Raw genomic sequence first — 9984 nt, forward strand, 5'->3', positions numbered from 1 at the left:
AGACTTGAACTGGTGTGTATTTGTCATTTAAAGGCATCTGGCTGTACTGAGCCAAGCAGTCATGTGATTGAACACTGAACAGTAAGGTTGCATGCAGAAAGACCACAGGTTTTCCTTAGCAGAGAAAATATAGCATCAATCAGTTTCACTGTGGTTAGTATAATTGTTGGGTAGTCAGTATTTTTTTCCCTCATATTATTGTAAAATAACATGAAACAGACAAATGAGAAGTCAAACCATCAAATTTACATGGCAGTGTTTACCATTCCTCATGACTGACTGGTTTCACATTTGTTGGCATTAGGGAGGGGACAGACTGGAATGGATATTTTGACCATGCTTAGACGTTTTTATGACTTTTTGTGGTTGGATTTTTTACGATGGAATTATATTGTTTATATAGCTGGATGGACTTTTGTCAAGATGCCGTATATCATATCATTCCAGTGTTGTTTCAACAATGCCCCTCTCCTACAGTGCATACGGTTGGTGTGGCACAAATCCGTAGCTACACTGAGTATTTCTGGGAGATTGCGTGACACCACTTAATGGGGAGTCTAGCAATGCAGCTGCTAATGTGCTGATGGATCATTTAATGAGACTTCTGATTATTTTGTTTTCTCATAAACGGTAAATCACTGTATATAGTCAAGTCAAAGTAGTTTATTGTTATTTCTCTCCTGCGTGGTAGGAGAAATTATCTCAGTATTCATATAGCATAAAAGTCTAAATCATTGTTTTATGTACATTTTATTAAACTCTGCATGAAGGTATTATATATATATATATATATATTCATTCAGATCTTATCCAAAAATATACAAAATCTAACTGAAAAAAGTGACAAAAAAGAGAGACCTAATGACAAGTAAGTGGTTGTTCACACCGATTCACTTTTGCGTTCATCCACACTGTTTTTCAATTATTTTGATTTTGTATGTGAAAATGCGCTAGGCAGATGTCTTTTACAGGCCCTTTTGATATTTAATCATGTTCATATAAATTGTGTGTGTGTATGTATATGTATATATATATATATGTATATGTATATATATATCTCATTAACTGTTTACTTGATCTTGATATAAAAAATAACATTACTCGTGGAAATACACATTATTGATATATCTAATATTAGTAAAAGTCGTGATTATAGATATCTGAAGCCGTTTTTACTAGTAGAATTTCACAATTATCTGTCATTCAATCCTGTTCAAAACGTAATTACAGATTTCTATAATTTCTTATTAGCTGAAAATTACTTGACAGGAAAAATGCTAATTTTCTACAAACATGACTTTGTTTCTAGTGCAAATGACCATTTCTGAAATCAACAATTGAATTACAGCTTGCAAAAATTTTCATTTTTGATATCAATAATTTTCTTTTCAAAAGTGCTCAATTATTATTTCCGAAAACATTAGCATGAATTAACATGAATGATCATTTCAGATACCGTTATTGGAACTAGTGAGAATACCTTTTAAGATATCTGTAACATATTATATATAGATAATTGAAATATCAAATCTAGCCTGTTAAAATACATTGACATATAAAAATGAGCATTTTCGGTAATTGTTGATATCAGGAATGGGTATTTTTAACAATGTAATTATCTGTATCAAAAATTATGTGTAAAAAAAAAAAATTGCTAGTAAGAAGTACATGGCTGATATATAAAATTGAAATTTAAAATAGTAATAAATTAAAGATGTCTGTTTTTGCGTTTTGAATGACCAATATCAGAATTATATTTTTAACTAGTTACAAATTCAATTTTTGGAATATTTGATGTCATTTAATAAGTAATGATGTCATTTTTGATATCAAGAAAGCAAATGTATTTATAAGAATTAGAATCAAGAATTAGCATTTTTACTAGAAGTAATTGTATTGCTGATTTCAAGAATAGCATTTAAACTAGTGAGTATTGAACTGTAGATATCTATATCTCCTATCCTGCACATAATTAAATGTCGAAAGGGATTGCGATAGGACATCTTTGACCATTGCGCCGCCTCATGCTGGTTTTTTGTTGTTTTTTTTACAGCGCATTGCGCAGGAGTGTCGAGTGTTTTCGTGCTGTGTCAAGTTAAAAAGAACTTGAGAAGTTAATAAAAACATGTCTAGCTTTTTAGCACAAGGACGCATTCGTTGTGAACGGTCCCTAACCCTGCTGCCTAACAGATGGTATCAGACACTCAGGGGAGTAGATAGAAGTTCGAGTCCTAGGTTTTTGTGATGTCATCGAAGCACAACAGTACTTGCAGGTCACAAACTCTAGCTTTTCCTCTGTTATACAGTGGGTTCTTTAGAATAAAGCAGCAAAATGCAGCATACACTCTCTGTGCTGCCCGGTTTAAGGGGTCATGAAACAACTAGACTCGACACTAACAGCACTTTTTACTTGTTCTCTTTAGCTGGCTACATGCACAGTAACTGCAATAAGATTAATCGCTGTCAGAAATGTAAATGCATAAGATTGAAACTTGCTCCGGGCCTCATTTGTCTAATGTGTGGTCCTCAGAACTTGAACGTGGCATGAAGACCATGTGTCTGTGTGTAGGTACTGAAAAATTGACCTTTACTCTGTTGACATTTTTTATTAAAGTAGAAATGTTATGCATCAGTGCCATTCTTGCACTGTTCTCCCCCCCTTCATTCTCTCTCTCTCTCTCTCTCTCTCTCTCTCTCTCTCTCTCTCTCTTGTACAGTAATGTAAAAAAAAAAAAAAAAGACAAAAACCCAACTGATGTGTATGTTTGTGTTTGTTTTTATCAGGGTGGGTTGGGAGGGTAAAATGATATAGGTGGGTTTATTTTTTAGTTGTTTTTACTTTTTTTCTTATTGTAACGTAGCTAATGTCATGTGTACAGAGTGCTCTGTGTAGTGGACGTTCAACTGCTGAGTCAAGCTTTCATATTTGTACTAGTATTGATGTTATGTAATTTTAATCAGTATGTAATTATTCATATTGTCATTTAACAAACATAATTTACCTTTGTAAGATATTTTTCCTTTTTACTTTTATAGTACTAAAACTTGATCAATTATCACTTTATTATTTTATCATCAAATGTTATAATTTTTAGCAATGTTCTGTGACACTACGTCTTTTCCTGAACCTCCTCAAGCCAGCTGATCTCAAACTTACTGGCAAAAAAAGGCTTTGGTCTAAAACTTGATATATATATATATATATATATATATATATATATATATATATATATATATATACACACACACACACACACACACACACACACACAGAGAAATGCTTTTAGCAAAAGTGTCTGGTCATACCAGATACAGAAAAAATGCTTATTACTGTGGAAAGACAGTCTAAAGCCAACAGTGTTATATCTTCATCTCAGTTTTGTACTGTCATAATACATTTTAAAGTGTACAGTATTTGTTGTGTGCTGCGAAACACTTTAAGGACAGTATAAACATTTCTGTCAATTTACTTATGGTCCACTTTCTTATATTTTCATGAATTGCAAAATGTAAAAACAGATTGATGGAGAAAGCACAATTGATTGTTCGGAAAGAATGTTTTTACACATGCATGCCCAATTGCCCATTTTTGAAGAATTTGTGTTATGCATTTTAAATGTTTATTGATGCATTTTAAAAAGTTAGTTTTTATTTAGGAACTTTAAAGGGATAATTCACCCAAAAATGTAAATTCTCTCAACATTTACTTTCCCTCATACCATACCAAATGTGTTTGACTTTCTTTCTTCTGCAGAAGAAAAATTAAGATTTCTAGAACATCTCAGCTCTGTCGGTCCATAAAATGCAAGTGAATGGTGACCAGACCTTCCAATCCCAAAAATCACATAAAGGCAGCATAAAAAGTCATCCAAGTGACCCCAGTGGTTAAATCCTATACCGTATAATATTCAGTCCTTTTTTACTATAATTCTACACTTTCACTTCCATATTCTGAAATTGAAAGTGTAGATTTATAGGAAAAAAAGGATTTGAATATTGACCTGTTTCTCACCCACACATATCATATTGCTTCCGAAGACATTTAAAATCATTGGAATCTTATGGATTACTTTTGTGCTGACTTTTTTTGGAGCTTGAAAGGTGTAGTCACCATTCACTTGCATTGTATGGAATGACAGAGCTGAGATATTCTTCTAAAAATCTTTGTTTGTGTTTTGCAGAAGCAAGAAAGTCATACACATCTGGGATGGCACGAGTGTGAGTAAATTATGAGAGAATTTTCATTTTTGGGTGAAGTATCGCTTTAATTTGAGTATATTAACATAGATCAGCCGTGTTTTAAATATTGTCAGATATCAACCAGCTATGGGCATTGGAAAATTGGTAACACTTCTAAGTGGACTTTGCTCCTAATATGGCTTGGCTTTCAAATTATGTGTCATAAAATGTGATTCTTCTAAAACAATCTAACACATCACTATTGCATAGCATATCAATAATTAGTTTGCATGCTGTTGAATTGATAGGGATGATATACATCCTAAAATGACATGGTGTGGCGGCTGTCTTGGGAGTAAACAAAACAAATACTAGAATTCGGTGAAAAATATGCACACAAACAAATACCTCCAGGTCCTTGATGGAAATATTAATTGAGCACAATTTTGTGGCTGTATGAATAATAACTACACAAAATCATTGAAACTGTGAATTCATTGTCATTACCTTTGACCATTTAAGAGTTTATATATATATATATATATATATATATATATATATATATTATCATGCATTTTCATGTGGTCACAGCACTTTAAAAATCATGTGTGTTTGAAAGTAACAGAAAATATTACAAACATGCAAAAAAAACAAGTTTCCCGTTTCCTGCATCCTAAAAGAAGTCATGTCTTTACAGTATGGCAATATAAAACATTGAAGTTGTAGAATGACAAGCACAATGACATGAGCTCAGTACCTTATCAAACATATCTAACCATGTCTTTTCAATTTTAGGGCCAAACTGCATTGAAATTGTCTTAGTCATGTATGTCGTATATCTTAAACTGTTCACTTTGAAATGGTAAATAAAGTTTATTTTAAAGATCAGCTCTGGCTTGTGTATTGTCTCTTTGGGCAAAGGTTGTGCATATAATTTGTAATTTTCTAAAAACTATATTATTATGAATCTCACCTTGGATATTAACAGTGTAGATGTCCCATTGACACAGTATAGCGCAGTGTCAGGTACGAAATAGACTGTCAGGCTGAGGAATGCAGAGGTGTCTGGTCCCTCTCTGCCCCCTGCTGGCTGGTTAAACCGCACTGTCGGAGGAGTAGGCTGGAGATGGCCGAGGTAACTGTCTCTAGTCACCTTCATCTTTAGGAGAAGGTCTTTGGTGGATCAAGACACTGTAATTGAAGCTGCTGGAACCAGTCTGAATGCTGAGGCTCTTCTCGAATTCCCTCTGGGTATGTTCCCATGTTCTAAAGCAGAACTAGGGATGGAGGATTTTGATTCTTTAGTTGAGGAGCTATTGACATTAATTAGTCTTCGATCACTCTCCAGTGAAGAAGCTATGTAATTCCCATTGCAGAAGCTTGAATGGGATAGATCTAGTTTTCTGTGCTGTGTGGGGTTGTGTTGAGACAGAGGTCTTTGAAGTTCCTAGGGTGGGTTTGTCTCTCTGTCTGAGACCGCAGTTATTATGTGGTCTTTGTGTCTGGGCGCACATTGTTTCAAATGGAATGCATATATTCCAGGAGGAACTGTTGAATTTGATGGTTTCAACATTTCCAAGTAATTTGCAGACAAGGCAAGTTCAAATATTTCCCTTTAACACAAAATAAATTTTCCAAATGAATCTCAAAAGAACCTTGGATCAACTATGCCAGCATGTGCATTCTATTGTAGCAAAAAAATACTTTAAGGAGTGATTATTCCAAAGAGGATGAGCAGAAACAAGCATTCTGACCTTGGATTTGGTTTCCTGTTCTCAGATTATCTGTGGTGACGGAGCAGCTCATTCAACTCCGGACCTTCAAATTTCTCTGAATGATTCTCTGTTCCTCTTTCAGCTCTGCAAGGAAGCAGAGAAAACAAGTAATCAGTGGCAAGTCGAATGGAGGTCTGCTCCACCACAAACCTTTACAATCTCCATGGAACAAATGAAATAAATCCTATTACAAAAGAGAATTCTGCTATATTACTCCGGCAGTAAAGTATTTTCTTCTGTGAAGAATTGGCCTTATAGATTGTCACATTCACTGAAAAAAAAGAAAAAGGAAAGCAGCTCTTTTGAAAACAATAAACCAGCACACTTGAAACCAACTCAACATTTATGTTTGAGATGAGAACATAAATATATTGTGTAAAGTCCAAGTGATATTCAACACGGTCATCGTAAAGTGATATGATCACTTTGCTGTGAAATGTGCAAATAGATTCAGACTTCTAACGGATGGTGTTCACTCAATGTGGTTTTTACTACATGCTCAATTAACTAATTTCAAATGAGCTAATGAAACACAATTCTTTAGCATTTGGTCTCAATTTAATGTCATGGTGTATAATCAGTTTTATGTTCACTTAATCCACTTGTGTTGGGACTATGAATAATTTTTGTTGTATTAATATACTGCTGAACCCGGGCAGGGGATTTTGAAGAGTAGTTAAAAAAATGTTTTATTAAAAATTAATTAAATGTATTTCTGCACAAAATGAAACATTAAGTAGACTTGTTAGTGTTTAATTATATATTGTATTGGGATTTAGATGCGTTTCTGTCATGTTTAATTATTTTTATTTATTTTATTGGTGGTTACCATTGTGGAGAAGAGTGGAGCTAATGGGGTTGGGTTTGTAACAATTTTATAATTTGTGTGTATAGCCTATACAGTGCTTCCGGAAAGTATTCACAGTGCTTCACTTTTTTCACATTTTGTTATGTTACAGCCTTGTTCCAAAATTGATTAAATTAATTAATATTTATTATATACATTCAGGTCCATAAATATTTGGACATCAACACAATTCTAATATTTTTGGCTCTATACACCACCACAATGGATTTGAAATGAAACAAACAAGATGTGCTTTAACTACAGATTTTCAGCTTTAATTTGAGGGTATTTACATCCAAATCAGGTGAACGGTGTAGGAATTACAACAGTTTGTATATGTGCCTCCCACTTTTTAAGGGACCAAAAGTAATGGGACAATTGGCTGCTCAGCTGTTCCATGGCCAGGTGTGTTTAGGCCAGTGGCCTCCATCATCCGTAAATGGAAGAATTTTGGAACCACCAGGACTCTTCCTAGAGCTGGCCACCCGGCCAAACTGAGCGATCGGGGGAGAAGGGTCTTAGTCAGGGAGTTGACCAAGAACCTTATGGTCACTCTGACAGAGCTCCAGCATTTCTCTGTGGAGAGAGGAGAACCTTCCAGAAGAACAACCATCTCTGCAGCACTCCACCAATCAGGCCTGTATGGTAGAGTGTCCAGACGGAAGCCACTTCTCAGTAAAAGGCACATGACAGCCCGCCTGGAGTTTGCCAAATGGCATCTGAAGGACTCTCAGACCATGAGAAACAAAATTCTCTGGTCTGATGAAACAAAGATTGAACTCTTTGGCCTGAATGGGAAGCGTCATGTCTGGAGGAAACCAGGCACCGCTCATCACCCGGCCAATACATCCCTAAAGTGAAGCATGGTGGTGGCAGCATCATGCTGTGGGGATGTTTTTCAGCGGCAGGAACTGGGATACTAGTCAGGATCAAGGGAAAGATGAATGCAGCAATGTACAGAGACATCCTTGATGAAAACCTGCACCAGAGCACTCTGGACCTCATACTGGGTTCAAGGTTCATCTTCCAACAGGACAACAACCCCAAGCACACAGCCAAGATAACAAAGGAGTGGCTATACGGAACAACTCTGTGAATGTCCTTGAGTGGCCCATCCAGAGCCCAGACTTGAACCCGATTCTCTGGAGAGATCTGAATATGGCTGTGCACCGACGCTCCCCAACCTGATGGAGCTTGAGAGATCCTGCAAAGAAGAACGGGAGAAACTGCCCAAAAATAGGTGTGCCAAACTTGTAGCATTATACACAAAAAGACTTGAGGCTATAATTGGTGCCAAAGGTGCTTCAACAAAGTATTGAGCAAAGGCTGTGAATACTTATGTACATGTGAGTGTTTTCGTTTTTTCTTTTTTTATAAATTTGCAAAGATTTCAAACAAACTTCTTTCACGTTGTCATTAATGGGGTATTGCTTTTAGAATTTTGAGGAAAATAATGAATTTAATCAATTTTGGAACAAGGCTGTAACATAACAAAATGTGGAAAAAGTGAAGCACTGTGAATACTTTCCGGATGCGCTGTAGCTTTCTCATTAAGAAAACACTGAGGGATCATCAGTATAATCAGGGCTCGAGTTGAGGAGGGACATAATGGAAGAAATACCAAAAACTATCCCCCTTCTAAAACCACAATCCCCCATTACTATCCCCTTCAGATCAGTTGTGTCAGGTATTACTAATCATGCAAGTCAAATATTTAATTCTCTACGTTTGATAAATAACAGTCTTTAAATAATGGCGATAAGCGATTCGACATATTTGAGGTTGCCAGATTTCAGGTGATATCAGGAGGTGAAATACCCAATCAGATCTTTACACTTACAAAATTTGTAAATATTTTGCTAGTGTGCCGTTATAGTCGTGCAATCTGGCAACCATGAGTGTTCGAGCTCCCTATCCACTTCAAAAAGGCGCCGGTTTTCTTAAAGCACCAGCAAACATGTTTGTCGGAGACTCTGAGTTTAGCGATGGGTTGAGTTCAAAAGTGTTCAAAAGTTTTAAAAAGTTATGCATATTTTGTGGCCAAGAGAACAGTACGAGGAAATATGTTGTCTTTCTTTAAAAAGAAGAGAACAAAAGGTAAGATATTGAAGTTACAAAATGTAGCCTACATGGTATTAACTCGTGAAAATGCCCATAAAATGCTTGTGTGTGTGTGTGTAGAACAACCTATTGCACCACTGTTTAAGCATCCTTCATAGAAACAACCCAACATTTCCATTAAAGTTTGGTTATTAGAGTAGAAAAAATGCATGTGGGTGACAGTGAGCGAACGATCTAGAGCAAACCTTTTTCATAACGTGGATACTTTTCACAAGATTAATAATACAAAAATACAATAAACAAAGGGTAACAGTTGCATATTGTGGCCATGTGTTAGGTTCAGTGATGTGATGCTAATTTTTTTTATCCAGATTTATTATATTGAAAATAAATAAAAATGCAATTCTCACAAAACTTCAATGATGAGCATATTTTCAATTTCTGAGTTTGAAGTCATATTTATAATTTTTCAGGGACTTAAAGTAAAATAATAATAATAATAATAAATACATCAATTTAAAGTGAAACAATTGTGTTTTAATTCATTTCCTATTCAGGTATCTTTTCGGGAAAAGCTTCACTGACTTTGATTGGATCTCCATTACAGAAAATGTTGAAGTATTGTAAATGCAAAATCTTTAAATTAAGTACATAAGAATGATTTCTTGTACTGTATGCACATTCCATCAACCCCGCAGAACAAGAAAAAAATGCATAAGAATTCAGTGCCAAACCACTAGATGGTGGTGATATACAATTCAAAAGACTGCTTCACATCTTGAGACGTTCAGCAATTTATTAATGCTGCATGCAATGTTGACTGGGGAAAATGTTGTGGTAGGACAACACAACCAAATTGACAGTGATTGCAGAAAAAAATAAACCTCCTCAACACTAGGCAATGTTTTCATATTGTGGTTGTAGTACAACATGTCAGATGGCCTTTGTCTGTGACTTTAATTACATCCAATTTGAATCCATTTGTCAAGATACATAACAATGACATACCTGAACAGGGTGTTCATGAGATGCAGCTCTTCTCTGCCTACTGGCTATCTCTGTCTCTATGTTCTCCTTCAACAAATTGTATTTTGTAACAAATGTATTTTTGGCTTTCAGTTC

Source organism: Xyrauchen texanus, chromosome 9 (assembly GCF_025860055.1).
Source record: "Xyrauchen texanus isolate HMW12.3.18 chromosome 9, RBS_HiC_50CHRs, whole genome shotgun sequence".
Taxonomy (NCBI): domain Eukaryota; kingdom Metazoa; phylum Chordata; class Actinopteri; order Cypriniformes; family Catostomidae; genus Xyrauchen; species Xyrauchen texanus.